The sequence below is a fragment of the Gossypium hirsutum genome, chromosome A12, assembly GCF_007990345.1.
Source record: "Gossypium hirsutum isolate 1008001.06 chromosome A12, Gossypium_hirsutum_v2.1, whole genome shotgun sequence".
NCBI classification, from domain to species: domain Eukaryota; kingdom Viridiplantae; phylum Streptophyta; class Magnoliopsida; order Malvales; family Malvaceae; genus Gossypium; species Gossypium hirsutum.
Window position 1 is genome coordinate 90,854,483 of NC_053435.1, and position 21,820 is coordinate 90,876,302.

The 21,820-nt window shown below is 36.4% G+C and overlaps 2 non-coding genes across 2 annotated transcripts; both read right to left on the reverse strand.

Annotated features, from left to right (window-relative positions):
• Positions 1-9,790: 9,790 nt before the first annotated feature.
• LOC121211818 (small nucleolar RNA R71) lies at positions 9,791-9,897 on the reverse strand. Its single transcript, XR_005907036.1, has one exon. It is a non-coding gene; the product is annotated as a small nucleolar RNA R71 (small nucleolar RNA).
• A 2,299-nt stretch (positions 9,898-12,196) lies between these two features.
• On the reverse strand, positions 12,197-12,302 carry LOC121212101 (small nucleolar RNA R71). Its single transcript, XR_005907311.1, has one exon. It is a non-coding gene; the product is annotated as a small nucleolar RNA R71 (small nucleolar RNA).
• Between the last annotated feature and the right edge of the window lie 9,518 nt (positions 12,303-21,820).

Genomic DNA, 21,820 nt, shown 5'->3' on the forward strand with positions numbered 1-21,820 from the left:
GTACTCAAAGCAACGATCACAAAAACATAGAAATCATCAAAAACCAAGCTCAAAACATACCTCAATCAAGATGAACAAGGGCCGAACCTTCAAAGCTCTCAAAACCCTTATTTTCTTTTGTTTTACGGTTGGAAATGGAAAAGATGAACAAATTTTAACTTTGGTTTTGTTTAATTATGATTTATTTAACCAATTACCAAATTGACCTTATTTAGTATCATTTAAAAACACATAATGAATGGCTATTCATGTCAATTTCCACTATCCATGGTCTATTTACAACATAAGGACTTCACATTTAATATGCCATAGCAATTAGATACATTTATCAAATAGAATGTGACTTTTGCATCTTACGCGATTAAGTCCTTTTTCTCAAATTGAGCTATTAAACGATAAAATTAGCTTACGAAATTTTCACACATGTATAATCACATGCTATAAACACCAAAAATAAAATTAAAATAATTTTACAACTTCGAATTTGTGGTTCCGAAACCATTGTTCCGATTGAGCTAAAATCTGGCTTTTATAGTTACAATATTAATGGCATAAATTACTAAAAACATATTTTAATCATATTCAACATAGATTATTTGATTTTGATTTGAGCTGAGTAAAGATATTTAATTTGGATTTATAAATTTTCCATTTGTAAAAAGAAAAAAAGAAAAAAAAAGTGATTTTACTTCAAACAAAAAGAAGAGATAATTTGTTACCACCTAAATTGATGAACAAGAACTGGATATGATATATACGTGAATACGGTAACAATACATTAATTGTGCTACAGTCGTGTCTTATTTATAATATCTTTTTTATTTAGGTATATTGTGTTTGTATAAAATTAGTGAAGACCAAAAACTATGTATCAAATATGTTCAATTCTAATTCCAATTCCAATTTGAGTTTGAACTTTATTTGTAACACAAAAATTGAGCTTGATGTCAAGTATGAGAATCCAACTCAAGTTTTATCAAATAAACAAGCCTAATTAAATTTAGTAAAGTCAATTAAAGCATTTTAATCTTTATCTTGTATCAAGTTTATATTTTAAAAGTCAAAGTAAATGAAGCTATATTGGAGCTTTCAATTCTCGAGGTTTCTATGGAGATTGAGATTGCATTTCTAGGCTCAATTCTACCCCATTAAATAAATTTAATGTTTTTATTTTAATACAAGAGTTAATATTATTTTCAAACGCATATAACTGGTGGTGGTAGGAAGGGGTCAGGCTTTTGCTCTGTGTTCTCTCCGTACTATTTTCAAAATTTTTAATGTTTTTAATGTTTTTAATATTTAATACTTGGTAAAAAATTACTTTGAATAACAAGAAATATATAATTTAATCTTTTATTATCCTAGACCACAAATAAAAATTTTGGAACATAAATCACATTTGTTTTTAAAAAGTTGGACTAATAATTAATTTATTGGCATCATGCTTTCCAGATTTGGTAGCACTAATTTCCATGACTACACTTAGAATAAAATAATAATAATTAATAAATAAATCTCCATAAATCCTCCCAAGGATGTGTTGCTGATTTACCTTCCCTTTCACACATAGTTTCTTAAGGAAAAATTAAAACATAATAATCTCGAAAAATTCAAAGAAATTAATATTACTCCATACAACACAAAATAAGATACTATATACATTAAAGCCATAAGCTGTATGTTTCCACCAACATAGCTGATTAGATATAAAGAGATGGAGAAGTTTTCATTCAATTTATTTATATTCGTTGTAATCTTAATCTTTGCAACTCGTTAGTTTCTTCTAATATAACTCTTTTATTTCCTTTAGTATGAATATTATCTTTTTTTGTTTAATCTAATACAAGAAAAATTTTGATTGCAGATTTAGAGATGATGGCAGAGGCAAAAGAACCTGTCATTTCGTGTAGATGCAACAAAACTGAAGATTGTGATGGTATTTGCGCCTTGTGCTCCAACTATAAGTGCAATAATAACCGTTGTACCTGCCTTTCAGATGCACCTCCATTTTCATTGTTTTAAAATTTACACACTCCTATAATTAAATTAAATGGTGGGATTTTTTGTATAATTTGAAATAAATTATCATGCAATGGATTTAATAAAAAAATATTATTGTTATTTTATTTTAATTTTCTTTTTACCCTTCTCTCCCCCTCCCACCCTCCCTCGTCCCTTTCTAATAAAGTAGGTTACATTTCAAATATATAAAAAGAATTACAATCTTGTTTTAAATCTAAAAGAAATAATAGTAAGAACAAAAGATAGGAGAAAATTTAAGACACAAAATGAGATGATAATTCTTCTTTTTACCTGTATCTCATAAGCTTGTACGTGGCTTCAATCTATAGTGCTTTAACAATTATAGGCTAAAAATAATATAAATAGGAATATCAAAACCCTCAATAAATTGAATGGGTATTTCATAAGTTGCAAGTTCCACCGCATTCTTTGGGTAAAGGAAAGAGTAATACCTCGGGTAAAGGAAAGAGTAAACATGTTTCAAACTCACCCTAATTTTAAAAATATTGAAACATGGTACAAATTTTGAAACAAAAATTGCGAGTTAGGCTCAACATGGTTAAATCACCATTATATGTAATGTAGTTATACTGCCATTTAAAATGCAATATAATCGTCATTCTCCTTATTACTCTCGGTGCAGTGCACTGATAACATAAAAGGGAAGATTTTTGGGTGACAACCACCACTAACGGTGGCAGTTTTGGGGACAGCTTTGGGCGGCTCAAAAGGTGTGTTTTAAAAACTAAAAAATGACCATTTAAATCAGTAACCAACACCAAAATTCCATATCTAGAACAGGAAATTTTCCTACTGAAAAATTAAAAAGAAAAACGGAAGAATAAGACTTTTACTCGAGAGATATCTAAGAGGCGGCAATGGTGAACCTTGTGACAACTATGGAGGTCTTCTTTCAAGTGATAAAAATACCAGATTTAAGGCTTAAAAATTAAGGGGAAATAGCAACAATGAAGAGAAGGAAAATTGTGCAAAAATCCATTGCCAATGAAGAAAAGGTGGGCAATAAAAAAAGGGTTTTGGGCGGCAGAACAATGAGGGAGAATAGAAGGAAAATTGGAGAAGAAGAGAAAAGAGGAAGGGGAAGGGGAGGCTAGGGTTGAAAAATGACTAAAGGCTGAAAAATTAATAAAAAAGTGATATTTATACCTAAATTAATACGCATGAGCAACACAAAAATAGGGAAGGAGAAAATTTAGCAAAATTAAGCTATTTTTGCAAGTGAAAGGGATAAAACTTGAGACCTTGATCTAATTGCACTATTTCTCATTTTTCTTTCAACCACTGGGCTATTTACTAGCTTTGATATAATTCTACATTCTTTTAAGCAAAAGTTTGGGATGTTACAAGTAAGACATTCAAGATTAACACTCGAAACACTAAATAACCCTGATGGTATGACATTTACAACTTATGTATTCACGAGGCTTATATGAGCCAAATTCCACATCCCAATCATTTAACTTTATTCACATTATACCATTACATGCAAACATTCATATAGTTCCCATTTTTCAGATATAATCATTAATTTAGCTAATATTGCAATTCAGTCCAATTCACTAATTGCCATATATCAATCAATTTAATTCATTCATAACATGAATCATAGTTAACATATTACCGAAAACAGCAATTAATAAGTTTAAACAACATGCGAACTTACCTCCTTAAAAACAATTACAAACGCGATATCGACGATTTCGTTTTTTCATGATTTGTGTCTGGTTGATTTGTTTCTTGATCTAGATGGTAATTTTAATTCAATTAAACATTTAAGGTAATTTAAAATTAAACATATACATTTAAGCCCTTTTATTTTTTTACAAAATTACCCTAAAATTTCACACCTTATGCAATTTAGTTCTTAAATCTGAAACCTTTAATTTAATTACATTTAACCACAAACCATGCTACCTGAATTTCTTATAGTCCCTATACAGCCCATATTTTTCACACTTTCACAAAAATTTCATATAATTTTACTATTTTAACATCTTAATCCTTAAACATTAAAATCATTAAAACTCACTTTACAAAAATAATCATATTTCACTATCAAGCTTACAAATTCATCACCAAACTTCAAAAAAACTAAAAAATCATCAATAACATAATTCAAAATATTTAAAATTTTATGAATTAATCCCGAGTTAGCTAGATTTAACTACAACGATCTCAAAAACATAAAAATCATAAAAAACGAGTTGAAAAATACTTACTTGCACACCAATAAAGCCTGACCGAATCTTTTATGTTCTTCAACAATGGTTTTCGATTCTAGATAAAGAAAATGAAGAACATGATGATAATGGACTTTTTGTTTTATTCCTTTACTAATATTTTAACATATATAATCTTTTAATTAAAACATTGTAAACACATCATATTTCATATTTTTCCACCCACTAACAGACCATTATAATAATTAAGGGATATTCTCATTTTAAAACCTTCATTTCATACTTTTATAACCATTTAGTACAAATAAACTTATAATGATTAATTTTTATAGCTTTTATGATTTAGTCCTTTTTACTTAATTAATTATCTAAGTCTTAAAATTTCCTAACCAAATTTTAATATGACACTATAATAACCATATAAATATTAAGAAAATAATAAAATATTGACGCATTAGTCAAAATTGTGATCTCGAAACCATTGTTTCCAACACTATTGAAAACGGATTGTTACAGTTGAAATTCAGGTTAGTTGGTTTAAATTATGTACAACTAAACCCTAGGAAGTGACGCCGCTAGGAAGTAATTTAGGATAAATAAAATCGAGAGATAAGTTTACTGTCCGGACAATATGGCTACAACTGCCGTTGTTTCCCATCTAAAAAGAGCAGGGCATTGGAACTTCATTTGGAGTTCCTAATGCAGAGATATACTAATACGTACACGATGTAAGGTTGTGATCAAGAAAGTAGGGAAGTGAACTGGGTGAGTTGAAACTTAAGTTACTAGTTCAATCATTAAGAAGTTGAGCTCCAAAATTCAAATCCTTTCTCCAGGCTGCTACCGCATAAGGAATTCAATCAGCAGATGATTTTATTCCACTTCGTGACAACTAGTCCAAATCTTGATCTCTTACAACTGATCGTCCACCAGAGACCTTTACTGCAGGGCGAACTCACCAGGCAGCAGTTCCACATTTATCCACGCCTTTTAAATCTCTTCTGATGAACAAAAGGGCATTCGTAATGCTCAAATCCACCATTTAATGGTGAAACGAAACAAATGAATCAGAAGCAAACTTAAGTCAATACGAAGCTTGATGAACCAGTTATTCAGTTTCGAAGCACAACACCCAGCCATGTCGCGTCTTAGTTGTTTGATGCACTGCAGTTTCAAGTAGGAATTTCGGTATCCTATGAGCTTCCTACTCTTATTTCTACAGTCCAATTTTCAGTGGTTGACTGTGTAGAGTATTTGAATGACTTCAAGGGTTACATTCATAAAGAGATAGATGGTTGAAGTATTTGTTAACATCCCAACTTTATATATTATATATAACTTCATGGATGAAGTTCAAACAAAATGCTCATTAACCAGGATTTTGCAAAGCCAAATGATACCCTAAAAACTGTAGACTACTTAAAAAGCCCTTTTTGTTTGGTTTTACAACATGCTTAAAGTTAATGCTGCCCGAAAATAGGGAATTTCTGTTCATATATTTATCTATATATATATTTAAAAAAAAAAAACAGAAGCTATAACTGTCAAACAACATCATCCACTAAACAATGTAAGTATCGCAGAATTACCAGCTAAGAGCTTAGTGGAAGGAAGAAACGTTACATGACCATTCCCCCATCAATAGTGAACACCTGCAAGACAACAATGCACAGGTTATCAGCTAAGTCAATAAAAGTTAAAAAGGAACACCACAAGACAGTTACAACAACAATAAAGCAGAGAAATTGCCATTGTAAGGCTAAGGCCTTTGTCCTAGTTGTTCTACAAAGGTCACTCAATCCGCCTTATGAAAAAGCTGATGACTTACCAAGCAAGCAAATGCTAAGGCCAAGTCCAAGAAAAGAATGCAAGTATGAAACATTTAGTAAGCGTGGCCAATGGTATAGCTTAGAGATAAGGCAAGACTTAGTCCTTGAACTCAGCAACTTTTCCCAATTTGGTCTTTGAACTTTTTTTGGTCCACATTAGTCCAAGAACTTGTAGCTTTTTTTCAATTTGGTCCCTAAATTTGGATTCCATGAAGGTTTGATAATGTGGCACTCTAAGATTGTGCCACATCAACTGAAAAATAAATACACAATCTTAAAATAATAGAAAAAATATTTAAAAAATTACATTTCTTTTGAAGTGATGACATGGTACGATCTAAGTGCCATGTCATCACATGTTAACAGGATCCAAGTTTAAGAACCAAATTGGGCAAAGATGCCAAGTTCTAGGACTAATGTGGACCAAAAAGTTCAAGAACCAAGCAAATGAAAGTGAACGAAAAACCTTCTCACCTTGCCCGGCTACCATCCTTACAAAAATCACCTCCGGATAAATTTTTCGCACTAATCGTGTCATAGCCCCTTTTTCAGTGGTATTGAAAATGGTGGGTTTTGGAACCTCACTTCCGATGTTCAAGTCTGTAAATATTATTATTTAATATTAAGAGGTTAGTATAAATTTTAATTAGAGATTAGTCCTTTAATTTTGTTAATTGCATAGTTAATTAAGATACAAGTGTAAAGATCTTTAAGTCACTGGTATCGAAAAATGAGGTATCAAAACCTCATTTCAGTAAACCTAGCCCGTAAATATTTTTATTTAATGTTTACGGAATTATTATATAGGTGAATTAAATTTTGGATAAGTAATTTTGCCGAATTGGTGACTAGTTAAAGTATAAGAACTAAATTGTAAAAACTATAAAAGTTAATCGGTATGGATTTTTATTTATTAAAGGACTTATTTAGCAATAAACTCAAAATTAAACTAATAATTAGACCATTATGTGAATAAGTGCATGGTTGGTGGTGTTTTCTTGATGAAAATTTATGATTAAATTATTAGTATAATATATAAAAACATAATATCAAAAGCTTTCATCTTTATTTTTATTTTCTCCCCGCTGATTGCTCTAAAGAAACTTGAGGAAGTCATTGTTAAGGCTTCAACTCTTCGGCCCTTTTGCATGATCGAGAATTAAATTAATCAGAGGATAATTGTGGAGAAGGAAAATTTTTAGATTAATCCTCGATGTCTTACTTGTAGTTGTTTTTGTCTCGTAAGTTCATATATTTGTATTAACCCTAAACCCTAAACCCTAAACCCTAAACCTTAAACCTTAAACCCTAAACTCTAAAATCTTAAACCCTAAACCATCTTACTTTTAGTTGAATGGTTATGTATATATAATGTTTGGCATAAAAAAGATTAAATCGAAAGATATGAACTACATGATAAATACAAATAGTTACGCCGTTTTGAATGGATGTAAAATTGTTATACGAATGAATGATAGGTACATGTAGATGTTGTAATATGTTTAAAAGTTATATGGGATACTATTTGAAATATGAAAAGTGTTTATAATTACATAAATAGAAATGATACGAATTCGATAACAAGTCCGTGTGAATTTACTAAACAATTGTGATACGAATGGCATGCCATTTAGATTCCATAAAGGAAAACGAGTGTTGTGATCAGAAATTAATTGGATGGCTGAGATCTAGCATATGTTGCGGATTCTCAACAACTTGAGTGAGTACCATCGAATCATTCTTTATTGATGGTTGAGATTTAGCACATGTTGCGAATTCTCGATAGTTGATAAGCTATAAAAGTAACATGTTTTTAATCCCATTCTTGATGTGAATTTTGATTATTTATTATGTAAATTAGTGAATTTGATGCTCCTAACCCTTTAAATTCATGTTTTTATACTTAGGTGAGCATAGGGGAGTGAAAGGAGTGAAAAACGGGCCAAAATCGAATAAAAAGAGTTGTTTTTAAATTCGTGTAAGCCATATGGGTTGGCCACATGCCCATGTGCTAGCTCGTGTCGATTTGGAACCCTATTTATTTTTTATTCTAAAAAATCCAATTTTTAGGGATTTTAAGTATTCTAAAGTTTATAAATACATAGTAGAAGAGGACCTAAAGGGGCATGCAGATAAGAACCAAAAAAAGACTCAAATAACACCACTGGATTCATTTCAAAAGCGGATCTCCTTCAAGATTGAAGATCTCCATTCAATTTCTTTAGAAGTTTTATTGGGTTTCTTTATGTCTTATTGTTTTCCTAACTTTGAGATAATGTTATTCCAGATTATGAACTAAATTCCCTAGATACCTAGGGAAGATGAAACCTATATGAATCTTATTATTTGATTTCTGAATTACATGATAAATACTTTATTCTTGTTCTCAATTATGTATGCTTATTTTGTGTTTTAATATTTTCAGGATATTAATTCATGCTTAATGTGCTTATTTCAGTGGAGCAAAAATTCCTGTTTAAGAGTAGGTTTAGCATAATTGAGTGGAGTTGCGTGCAATCCTAGAAATAGGACGACATGAATCTATCAGATTAGAGTCAAATCTAATAGGGAAATCCATAGATCGAGTTAATGCGACAATAGGAGTTTTAATTTAGAAAGAGATTTCAATTAATCAACCTAGAGTCAGTTGTTTTTACTCTCGAAGGAGATATTAATATAATTTAGGGATTTCTACGGATCAAGGTGCAAGTGAATAAATCATTTAATTCAGATTCAGAATAATAAGTGAAGTCTAAGTGGATTCTTTCCTGGGTATTGTCTTTCTTATTGGTTTTATTCAATTAATTTTCCTATTTTATTCTCTGTTACGTTCTTAGTAATTAGTTTAGTTAATTTTAGATTAAAAATAATTCCCTCAATTTATCGGCTAGATAATAGAAAAATAGTAAGTACTAGTACTTTTAGTCCTCGTGAATATGATATTCCTGACTCACCATAGCTATACTATTAATCGATAGGTGTGCTTGCCTTTGTCGTAGTTTTAGTTAGTTTAGTGACCATCAAGTTTTTTTGGCGCCGTTGCTGGGGACTAAAATATTAGAAACACTTAATTTTTATTAATTTAGCCATTTTTATTTTTATTGCATTTTATTTTTGTTTTTAGTTTAATTTTTGTTTGCTTCTGGCAAGTTCCTTTAGTTTATGACTAGAAGAAACTCGTCAAGACCATTAGCATTTGACAAAGAAATTGAAAGTATAGCTCGCAAAAGCCGTAGCGAAGCAAGGCAAAGTTGACAGAATATAGTGGAAGAGCAAGAGGACGTGATAATTATTACTAAGATGGCTAAAAATCAGAATAACCAATTACCTCCTGTGGTTGCTACGAACTTTGCAAATCCAAATCCTACTCCTCGTACTATGTACGATTATGCCAAGCCCACTCTAACTGGGGCTGAATCGAGTATTGTGAGACCTTCCATTGTTGTCAATAATTTTGACTTGAAGTCGAACACTATTAAGATGATCCAATAGTTTGTTCAATTTGATGGTTTGCAAGACGAATATCCAAATACTCATTTGGCTAACTTTCTAGAATTCTGCGACACTTTTAAGATAAATGGCGTTTCTAACAATGCCATTCGCTTACAGTTGTTTCCATTCTCGTTGAGGAATAAGGCTAAATAGTGGTTGAACACTTTACCATGAGGTTCTATTACTACATGGGATCAAATGACCGAGAAATTTCTTCTGAAGTATATCCCACTGGCTAATACAGCTAAGTTGAGGAATGATATATTTTACTTCGTACAGATGGACTTAGAGACACTATATGATGCATGGGAGAGGTATAAGGATTTATTGAGAAGGTGCCCTCACCATGGGTTACCTCTATGGCTACAGGTTCAAACCTTCTACAACGGTTTGAACCCCTCAACTAGGTAATTGATCGATGTAGCCACTGGTGGTACTCTGAATAATAAAACACCTGAAGCGGCTTATGAGTTTATAGAAGAAATGTCACTGAATAATTATCAGTGGAAAGTCATGAGGAAAAAGCCTAATAGAGCTGCCGGTGTTTTTAACTTAGACGCAGTCACCATTGATAAACCGTAAATTATACATATTTTTACCCCATGTTTAATGCATTTTATGGATGATTTCTCATTAGAATTGGTGAATTCGATGCTCCTAATGCTTTAATTTCATGTTTTATACTTAGGAGAGCATATGAGAGCGAAAGGAATGAGAAACGGGCCAAAAACGGAGAAAATGGGCCAAAGTACGAAATCAACACAGCTTGGACCTCCTCACACGGGTAGACCACACGACCGTGTCTATATGGAAAAATTGGAGCGTGACTCACACGGGCATAGCACACACCCGCGCCATTCTAACAGGCTCAAACACGACCTGAGGTAATCGCACACGGGTGTGTCACACGGGCGTGTCCCTGCCGAGCCCAAGTTAAGTCCAATTTGGAAAATGCCACTTTTGAGGGCTTCTAGGCATTCCAAATCCTATAAATACACCCTAGAAGAGGAGAAAAAGGGAGATGGAGAAGGGGGGTAAGGAATTACCCCAAGGAAGCCGATTGATCCATCTCAGAAGCCGGATTCATCATCAAGACTGAAGATCTTTCATTAATTTCCCTTCAAGAGTTTTGGGTTTTCTTTATGTTTTGTATTATTTATTCTTCGGAAATGTTTTCTTATTTAGTTATGAACTAAATCCCCTAAATACCTAAGGGGAATGAAACCTAAGACGAATCTTGTTATTATTTTTTGAATCGTATGATAAATATTTGACTTGTTCTTAATTATGTGTTCTTAATTCTTGTTTTGATATCCCAGGATACTGATTCAAGATATGCTCTTATTCAGAGGAGGAATAAACCCTATCTAAGAGTACTTTTGTCATAATTAAGCGGAGTTGATTGTGCGTCTAGAAATAGGGTGACAAGATTTTGCCGGATTAGGGTGAAACATAATAAGGAGATCCATAGATTGAGTTAATACAACCCTAGAGTGGTAATTAGAGAAAAGTCTCGGTTATTCAATCTAGGGATTAGACGTTATTAGTCTTGAATAGGGATAATAACATAACTTAGGGATCTGTACGGAACAAGTTGAATGAATAAATCGTCCGATTCGGAGTCAGGATAACAAGTAAAGTCTAGGTGGATTTTTCCTTAGGTATTGTCTCAAGTCAATCGATTTTCCCAAAAGCAATTCCCCAATTCTGTTCTCTGTGCGTTCTTAGTTTAGATAATTAGTTAATTAAAACAAATAAAAAGAAAATCATTACTAGTACTTTTAGTTCCTTTGGGTTCGACAATCCGGTCTTGCTAAAACTATACTACTGTTCGATAGGTACACTTGCCTACATCGCGATAATAGTTAGTTCAAGAACGAGTAATCATAAATATTTAAAACCTATCACAAAACCTCGCAATCAAGTTTTTGGCGCCGTTGCCGGGGAACTAAAATATTAGGAGCGCTAAATTTTTACAACTTTAGTCATTTATTTTTCTTGCAATTTAATTTATATTATTAATATTATTATTACTAATTAATTTACTTTTTCTTTCTCTTGGCAGGTTTTTATAGTTTATGACTAGAAGAAACCCGTCGGGACCATTACTTTTTGACAAAGAAATCGATCTCATAGTTCGTAGAAACCAAAGAAAATTAAGGCGAAGCTGAAGATATACAAAGAACGAAAAAGAAGACGATACTCAACCTCCAACCGAAGAGATGGCTGAAAACCAAGGCAATCAGCTACCTCCTGCAATTGCGGCTAATCAAAATCCTGCTCCACGCACTATGTAAGACTATGCTAAACCTTCTTTAACAGGAACTGAATATAGTTTAGTTAGACTTGCTATTGCTGCAAATAATTTCGAACTGAAACCTAACACAATTCAGATGATACAGCAGTTTGTTCAGTTAGATGGTTTGCAAGATGAGGATCCCAACACTCACTTGGCGAATTTTCTAGAGTTTTGCGACACTTTCAAAATTAATGGCGTTTCTAATGATGCCATTCGTCTTCAGTTGTTCCCTTTCTCACTGAGAAACAAAGCTAAACAGTGGTTGAACTCGTTACCACGAGGGTCGATCACTACTTGGGAATAAATGACCGAAAAATTTCTACTAAAATATTTTTCGCCGGCTAAAACAGCTAAGTTACATAATGATATTTCTTCTTTTGTGAAGATGGACTGAGAAATACTTTACGATGCGTGGGAGAGATACAAGGATCTATTGTGAAGGTGCCCTCACCATGGGTTACCTCTATGGCTGCAAGTTCAAACGTTTTACAATAGTGTGAATCCCTCAACAAGATAGATGATTGACGTAGCTGCTGGAGGAACCATCAACAACAAAAAACTTGAAGAGGCTTATGAATTCATTGAAGAAATGTCACTGAATAATTATCAGTGGCAAGTCATGAGGACTAAGCCAAAAAAAATAGCTGGCGTATATAACGTCGACTCAGTTACTATGCTGTCAAATCAGGTAGAACTTCTCAATAAAAAGATTAATGTTTTTCTTAATTCTACGCAGGTACATCCAGTAATGAGGTGTGACTCAAGTGAAGGAGGTGTGGATACAGAATATCAATCCTTCAATCCTACAACTGAAGAGGAACAAGTCAACTATATGGGTAACAACAACTTTCGATCTCAAAATAACCCATACAGTAATACTTATAATGCAGGTTGGAGGAACCACCCAAATTTCTCATTGGGTGGTCAAGGGAATCAAAAGCTACAAAATCCTCAGGGTTTTCAACAGCTACCTTATCAACAAGAGAAGAAACCGAACCTTGAGGAGATGCTCTCAAAATTCATATCAATGTCAGAAACCCGTTTCCAAAATACCGAGACAGCACTTAAAAATCATCAAGCATCGATCCAAGGACTCGAAACTCAGATAGGCCAGCTATCCAAACTAATCTCCGAACGACCACAAGGTAGCTTGCCAAGTAATACTGAACCTAACCCAAGGGAACACCTCAACGTAATTAGTACTCAAGATAAGGAAGGATTCATTGCGCCTGAGCCGTAATTGATGCAATAAACTGTGGTGAGCAAAGGTAAAAGTGAGGTAAGTCATAACAAAATGGTGAATGAAGAATATAGACCTCGTGTCCCATACCCTAATGCGACAAGGAAAGACTGCTCAGACGAACAATTCGGTAAATTCCTTAAACTTTTGAAAAAATTACATATTAACTTACCGTTTATTAAAGCTTTGTCGCAGATGCCAAATGCAATGAAATTTTTAAAAGAGCTTTTAGTAAATAAGCGGAAGTTGGACAAAGCATCGCATGTGGAGCTAAACGCAGTCTGCTCAGCTATTCTACAGAATAAGCTACCCCACAAATTGAAAGATCCGGGGAGTTTTACAATTCCTTGCTTAATTGGTAGTTTAGATATAAGTCATGCATTAGTTGATTTAGGGGCTAGTATTAACGTCATTCCTTACAAAATGTTTAAGCAACTAGGATGAGCATTCAATTGGTAGATACAACTATAAGATTCCCTAAGGGTATTATTGAAGATGTACTAGTGAAAGTAGATAAGTTCATATTTCCCGTTGATTTCGTTGTTCTAGACATAGAGGAGGAGAATAACACCCCTTTGATTTTAGGGAGGCCCTTTTTAGCAACTGTTAAAACTATTATTGATGTTGGCACAGGTGAGCTTACACTTCGTGTGGGAGATGAAACGATCACCCTTTAAGCTCGTACTGCTGGCATCACATCGAACAGTGAAGGTAATGGTCCGCACCAGTCTACTAAAACTGACAATATGACATAACCTACTTTGCAGAAATTGAGTTTTAAAGAAGTTCACGACCCATGTTCCAGCAATGATAGAGGACACACTCATGAAGAACGAAGGCTACAGATAGAGGAGCTAGACGAATGGCGAGCACACAAATCGAGAACACATGATAAACTGAAACTACACCAAAACAAGGCCGATACCTCTCCAAATCAACTTAAGGTTGGTGATAAAGTCTTACTAGATGTCACAGATCCTCACATTATCACTACCACACCGAATGAGAAAATCCCTCTTACGGTACTTAGTATTTTTCCATTCAGTACGGTGGAGGTAAGTCACCCCAAGTTCGGCACTTTTAAGGTAAACAACATTCGATTAAAACCCTATTTTGATGAGATTGATAGCAGGAATGAGGAGTATAAACTCCTCGAACCACCCTAACCATTCACTAGAGAGGTAAGTGGAGCTTAGACTATAAATAAGTGCTTCTCGGGAGGCAACCCGAGCACTAACATATTTTGATTTCTTTATTTTTAATTTCTAACACTTTAAATCATTAACTTTCTCTTTGAATTGCAAAGTTTTTCAGTACACACGGCCAGACACACGGGCGTGCCTAAAGCCATGGCCAAATAGGGGAAGAGACACGACCGTGCGATACGGCCGTGTGGAAGCAGGACATAATTTCCCCAAAACACGGGATGCGATAAATACCCATGGCCGTGCGACATGGCCGTAGGTGAACTTGATAGGTGAACACGGGCGTGGGAATAGAAAAACATGGGCGTGCCAAGGGCAAGGCTTGATTCTGTTTCTTTGACACAGGCGTGAGACACGCCAGTGCCGTTAAGCCATAGACAACAATACACGGGCGTGGTACCCTAATACATAGGCGTGGAAGAAGCGAACAAAGCTAGGCACGACCGTGCGACATGGCCATGTGCCACACATGCCTAAGACACACGAGCGTGGGATAGTAGTCGGGCACGACCTAAATCGTAAAATTTAAAAAATGCGGGCTCACCTTTAGAGTACACGGGCGTGGCCCTAGGCTGTGTGACCCTCCCCTATATAAGCAAACCACTGCTCATCTTCTTCCCCCTTTCAAAACCCTAACCCTAGCCGCCTCCAACTTCGTTTTTAAAGCTCAATCTCTCTCACTTAACGTTTGTTTACTCCATTCCCTTCTATTTTACTCATTATTAATGCTTATTATTCCAATAATCTCCATTACTTTTAACCTAGTTTTCATTTTTGTTTATTACTTTATCATTTAGCTTGTAATTTTTAGGTTCTTTATTATACATTTCGAATTAAATAAAGTTGTTAGACACACCTCATATCCATGACATTACTATGCTCATTTTTATGCTATTATCATGCCAATGTCTATCATTTAAATTGCATTCCTAGCTTAGTTACCATACAATTTATGTTAAATTGAGACTAGTAAAACCTTATACCCATTACATTTTTATTCTCATTCTCATTATTATTGTGGTTGAGTTTGCTTCATATTAATAGTCTTGGCTGAAATAGTTTACTTCCCCTTCGAATATGTTTACCTATTATTATTATTCTCTATATTATAGGCCTTCAATGTCATTTTCAAGAGGCAAGAAAACCGTCGTACCAGCCTCGAAGAAGAGGAAGGGAGCGTCATCTTCCGCGGGTCCAACCGCAGAAATTTGTCGCCCTCTCCTACAGTTCCTACGAGGGCCCCAAGAAGAGCTCTTCCAAATACTTTGTGCTCGACCTTTAGCAGCAGGTAGCTGCATCATTGGGCTGCCGTAGAATAAGTCCAGATGGCTGATGCAATTTGGGCACTCTTAACCACCGACCATTGGGAGTTGTTCTTCGAGATTATCGATGCGACATACCTCGAGCTCACGATGGAACTCTACTCAACGTTCCATCTCCAGACCGTAATGACAAGGTATGATGATCTCAGAACGGTCTAGTTTCGCCTTGGTGGATTAATCCACCTGCTAAGCGTCCCATAGTTTGGTGCTACACTAGGCCTATATACGGAGGAATTTAGGGAGGATAATGAACTACATGTTCTCAGTCGCCACATACATTTCTCGCCCTCAAAGTGCCGGCACACTTTGGCCCCTATCACAGCCTCGTACAATCCTAGACGCTCCAAGGCATCAGTTCTCCCACCATCCTTGAGGTACCAATACGCTATTTTAGCTCACACGATTACAGGAAGGCGAGAGAGCACTGGCGTCGTCAACACCCATGACGTCTACTTCTTATAGTGCATGTCGCAAGGGCACGTCATCGACTTTGCCAATTTCATTGCCCTTGCGATTCAGCACCAGACGGAGCGGCATTAGAAGGGGGTTATCTCCATTGGGCCCTACGTGACTAGGTTGGCGCGACACTTCGGGCTCCTCAACACGACGGCCCAAGAATCATCCCTCACCCTCATCAGCCAGATGTCTTCACAAGGCATCTCGAGCATGCTTAGCATGAGGATGATCGAGAGGCGCCGAGGAACCTACCCTCCCCAGTATCGTCTCACCCAATCTACCGAGGAGAAGGCCTACGAGGACATTCTTGATGATGCCCCCCATAGTACGAGGGCCTACCGACTCAACCACCGCCACCCTCTCGTCCAGTTCATGCGACGGCTTCATATGCTGACATCTCTGAGTGCCTCACCCGATTTGAGCAGCAATGTTTTCAACGATTTGACAACATTGATGCTACTCTACAGTAGATTTGTCAGCACATTCACATCTCATTGCCAGTCCCACCTCGCGAACCATCCAGCGATGAAGATGTTTAGAAATATTTATATCTTATTTTATGTTTTTAATTTTTATTGAAACTGCTTTTTATTTTTATTAGATTTTAGAAATTTTATTTTTAATTATTAAATTCCGTTATTTCTTTTTGAGTAATTATTCTTCCTAATATCCCCTAAAAAGTTCTTAATTTTATCATAGTCATATAGAGCTCTTAAGCTCATCGTCACATAGGAACTAAAACTCCACCAAGAAAGGTTCTCCACAACTGTCATGTCCTGATCGACCACGACCATAGCTACCACTAGATATAATATTCTTTTGGCGCAGGACTTATGGCCTAATGAACCTCTACGATCGCCGGAGTATCCTCTTCCACTCTCGAACTGATTCATATCTAGAACTCCAGTTCGAGGATTTCATCATACAGGAAGTTTCACTTCTCTCCCTATCTTATTTTTATACTCTAATATCTATCTTTGTACATTGAGGGCAATGTACATCTTAAGTGTGGGGGGTATTTATTTCATTATCAGAAAAATCCCTGAATGATCACCTTGTTCTCTTGAAAAGCTCTCATATCATATTTAGGATAAATTTTAATTGATTTATGATTTTGATTGATATATATTGAATTAAAACATAGGCATTTATGCATTGATTGTTTAAACTTCAAGACATTAGAGAATCAAACATGATAAGTTGATTTTTAAAGAATTTAAAATTATAGGTTGTTTCCCCAAGTCTAGGTATTACTTTGAATTAGAATTCACTAGTCTTGTAACATCTTGATTTTTGAGTTTTTTGTGATTCTCGAGATTTTAGTAAAGTTTTTAAAATTTGGTATTTGGTTGTGAAATTCATAATTGGAGTATGTAATTGGGCTTATGGAAGGCCCATGTAATGGCCAAAACCTGGTAGAATTTTTGAATTTTGGACTTAAGGAGTTAGGGGCTTTGGATAGGTGGCCTTATTAAAAGCTGTGGGTAAAAAGTAACACAAAAGATCCCCTGGAAATGTGGCTAAGTGACGCTACTAAAGAGCTAAAAAGGTGGCGTGTAAGTGGTTGGGGCAAAGCCAGGGTTCGATTTACTATGATGGCAAATGTGATGTTATTTTTATGCCTTGAGCATGTAGAAGTTGAAGCCGAATAGAACTCTGTTGGAGAGAGTTTGAATCAATTGAATGCTTGAATTAAGGAGTGATAAGGGGAGAGATTTTAGGGATTTAAAGGAGGGATTAGAGTTGGCCGAATAGAGGGGATTAGGGAGGAGAAATCAGCTTGGGGATTTTGAGGGTAGCATTTCGGCATTAGGCTATAGTTGTGCCGATTTTCCTCTGTTGGAACACCATAGAGCCATTCTTTTCTTCCTTTTTCTTCTCTAACGAAAACTATCACCTTTTCCATTCATCTTTCTTTCTTTCCTTCTCCAAAACCAGCCTACTATTCCTTTCTTCCCATCTACTACTCTCTTTCTCATCATCACTTTTGCCGAAAAGCCACAAAAGCTGAAACCTGTGAAGCTTGGTTGTGCCGACTTGTTGACCAGCAACCTTCTTTTTCTCTTCACTTTTTGGTGGCCAATTCCTTCATCTGCTAAGCTTTAAGCGGTACAAAAAAAGAAAGACTGTGGTAAGTATTCATACTCCAATCGATTCAGTAGTATAACTGTTTACAAAAGCCGAAACCCCCTATAGTTTAGGGAGGTTGTCGATTTGATATATAGGCCTTATTGGGCTTCTTCATTTGATTTTTATGGTTTGTATAGTGGAATAGATAATTTTGGAGGAGCAGCAAGGCTTGGAGTGTCAGTGTTGGATAAGCTTCAATCATATCGTCAGACCCTGTGAAGGTAAGTGAACTATGGCTATTAGGGGTTCTTTGGCCGATTTTGGTAAGGTAAGATTTGGGTTGATTAGCATGAACTGTAGACTAAGAATGGTGGTGAATAATTGTAGGTTGCCGTGGGAGACTTCGTTGGTAAACGTCACAAAACAGGTGTGTAACGAACCCTCTTTCGTAGCTTAACTCGATATATGCCGAAAAGCCAAAATGCCAAAAATTCTGGCATTTCGAGGACTCGTAAGCATGTGAAAGCTCATAGGTTAGCTAGATACACTAAGTTTGATGATCGAGATCGTTGGAACAGGTAAGGGCACGATTTGCTGCATCACGGTAAGTTGGGCCTTGAGGGGCTGAAATCGAGCCCAATGGGCTTTCGGGCCCATTTGGGTAAGTTGGTAGAAAATGGAATCCAGATAAATTACACATTAAGACAGTTAATACCGTTATGGAATATAGGCTAAATGGGTTTAGATGACTAAATCGGCCATGCAGGGCCCATCAGGGGTTTTGGCCCAATGACTCGATTTTGCTAGAATGGGCTAGTCTCTGATTAAACACTTGAAATTGTTGATAATTGATAATAAGCATGGAAAACCCTAATAATTGATAGAGAAATGAAATTACCCTTATAATGTGAAAATGACCTTTTTTGCCCCTAGGGTTATGTTATAATTAAGATGCATGTGATACTGCTTTTGTACATGATATGCCATGATATGCACATGATATGCCATGATATATTCACATATGCATGGGTTAAGTTTTATATGAACGGAGGAAGTGCTAAAAGGGCTTTGCCCCAGTTTACCGAAAAGGGCTTTGCCCCAGTTATTAAAAGAGGCTAGGCCTCCAGTTATATGATAAAGCAGCTATGCTGCCAGTGGAGAGTTTGGTTGGGTGGGTTGAGTTATTCCCCACATGGAGAGCTTGATTGGTACGGGTAGAGAGTAGCGGTTGGTGGGTTGAGTAGTCTCCCCAAACGGGCTTGCATACATCCATTAATATTGCATGTGATATTGAAATGGGCCTATGGGCCATACCGATTACAGTAAAGTCTTTGGCCCAGTGATATGATTTATGAAAAGGCTTTGGCCCAGTAACCGTTAAATGAAAGGCTTCGGCCCAGTATATATTGAAACTGAACTTGGGCTTAGGCCCAGTACGCTGTTATTGGTTGGGCTCTGAAAGGGGCTTGTTGCACACTGAGTTTCCAAACTCACCCTCTTCCTTAACCTTGCAGGTGAGCCTTGATGTGGGGACTTGGAGCTGGAGGGGATCCAGCGTGGCCACGATGATCGCTCTTGGACTTTACAATAAGTAACCGCTTACCTTTAGCTTATCTTAAATACTATTTATTTTTGGGTTGTAATAAGGCCATTTTAACTATTTTTTGGGATTATTTTATTTTTAATAACTTTAAATATTTTTGATAATAATTTAAATGGGCTAGACTTAGGGCGCATTTTCAAAATAACGCAACGACACGATTAACCGGTTTATCAAAGATATCTACTCAAATGAATTTCAACTCGTTTATCAAAGTGTGGCAATGGTTGTGGGCATGTCTAGGATTGGATCCAATCAAGAGCCTGGTACTTAAGCAGCCTTCATGGCTCACCTCCTCTGTTTCGGATACCTACATGGTGCACAGCTTCCATTCACTTTGTTAACTTTGCAAAAGACGATCTTTTAAAACTCTAATACGAGTCATGGGTTTTTAAAACTTCAATATGTCACGCCAGATTCGGTTATAACGTTTGGGCCGGGTTTGAGGTGTTACATTTAGTGGTATCAGAGTCCGGTTGCAACAACTCGGTGGTGGGTTTTTAAACGGGTCTAAAATCAAGAGTTTCGAAACAAAGTTGTTTTAAATCAAATTTTAAGAATTTCTATTTTCTGTGTTCAAATACATATTTTTGTTTTAAAATAGTTTGGAGAAAGAAGTGGTACACTGAATCCACGGCACCAAGTTTGTAAGTATACTTTCCTTTACATTATGTGATATTGATATGATAGAACTGAGCCCCTTCTATGATACTTTAGATAGGGTAGAGCTGTAAAACGATAGGAATGAGACTGTAGCTAGGCTACGACGTTGCGAAAATAATCCTTGAACTGCTATATATCCATAAGACATCTCGTGATAAACAATTGAAATATTAAACTAATGTCATAAAATTCGTAATCAGATAATTCAATATGAGTACAAGAGGAACTCGTGGACGAGGCCGCGGACGTGGTCGCGGAAGGGTGCAAGCTGAATCTTCATCCTCAGGGCATAGGCCAGCTGAGGAGGCATTCGTGCCACAAGCAACTGAGACTGGGTCATATGATCGGGCTGCGGGGGACGATGCTTTGTCCCAAGCAATGTTAAGGGTTTTAGAAAGGGTTACTGGAGCTAGCATCTGGACAGTAAATAGGGGATCTATCTCTGAGCGACTCCGGGCTAATGGAGTAGAGGTTTTTAGGGGCGTATCTGGAGTAGCCCCAAATATGGCTGAATATTGGCTAGAGGCAATAGAGCGGATTATGGACGACCTGGATTGCTCTGTGGAGCAAAAGCTGAAGGGGGCTGTGTGGTTGCTACGAGATGAGGTATACCGATGGTGGATCACCGTAAGGGAGAGTACCCCGATTGAACGAGTAACCTGGGAATTGTTCAAGACTGCTTTTAAGGGGAGGTATGTTGGAGCTAGTTATGTGGATGCCCGTCGAAAGGAATTTTTGAATCTGGTTCAGGGTAATAAGACTGTTGCGGAGTATGAGGCGGAATTCTTGAGGCTGAGTCGATATGCTAGCGGTATAGTTGCGACCGAATATGAGCGCAGTGTTCGATTCAAGGATGGCCTCCGCGATGAACTTAGGGTGTTGATAGCTCCACAGAGGGGCGTGATTTCACTGCGTTAGTAGAGAAGGCTAAGATAACCGAGGAAGTAAAATGAACTGAACGGCAGAATTGTGAGAGGGATCGACCCAGATATAGGAGGGATTCTGGACCCTCGGGTGTTGCAAATAGGAATGCTAAAAGAGGTAGAATGGAGGAACCGGTCCGAGCAGTTCTAGTGAATACCTTTAGACTGCAGGCTTGCAGAGACTGTGGTAGAGTACATATGGGGGAGTGCTAGAAACGAACTGGGGCATGCTTTCGATGTGGGTCAAAGGAACATAAGTTCAGAGGGTGTCCTCGGAGAGCAGCTCAGGATCAAGCTGCGGAACAAAGAGGTGTCCAACAGCCACGAGGAGGCCACCACTACAGAGAGGCCGTGGGCAAGGTGGGGATGGCAATGGTAATAGACGTGGACATGGGGCACTCGGCAGGGGTGCTGAACATGCTGAAGCTCGACAGCCGGCGTTGGTTTATGCTGCACGGTGTCGTGAGGAGGGTGACGCTCCTGATGTTATAACCGGTA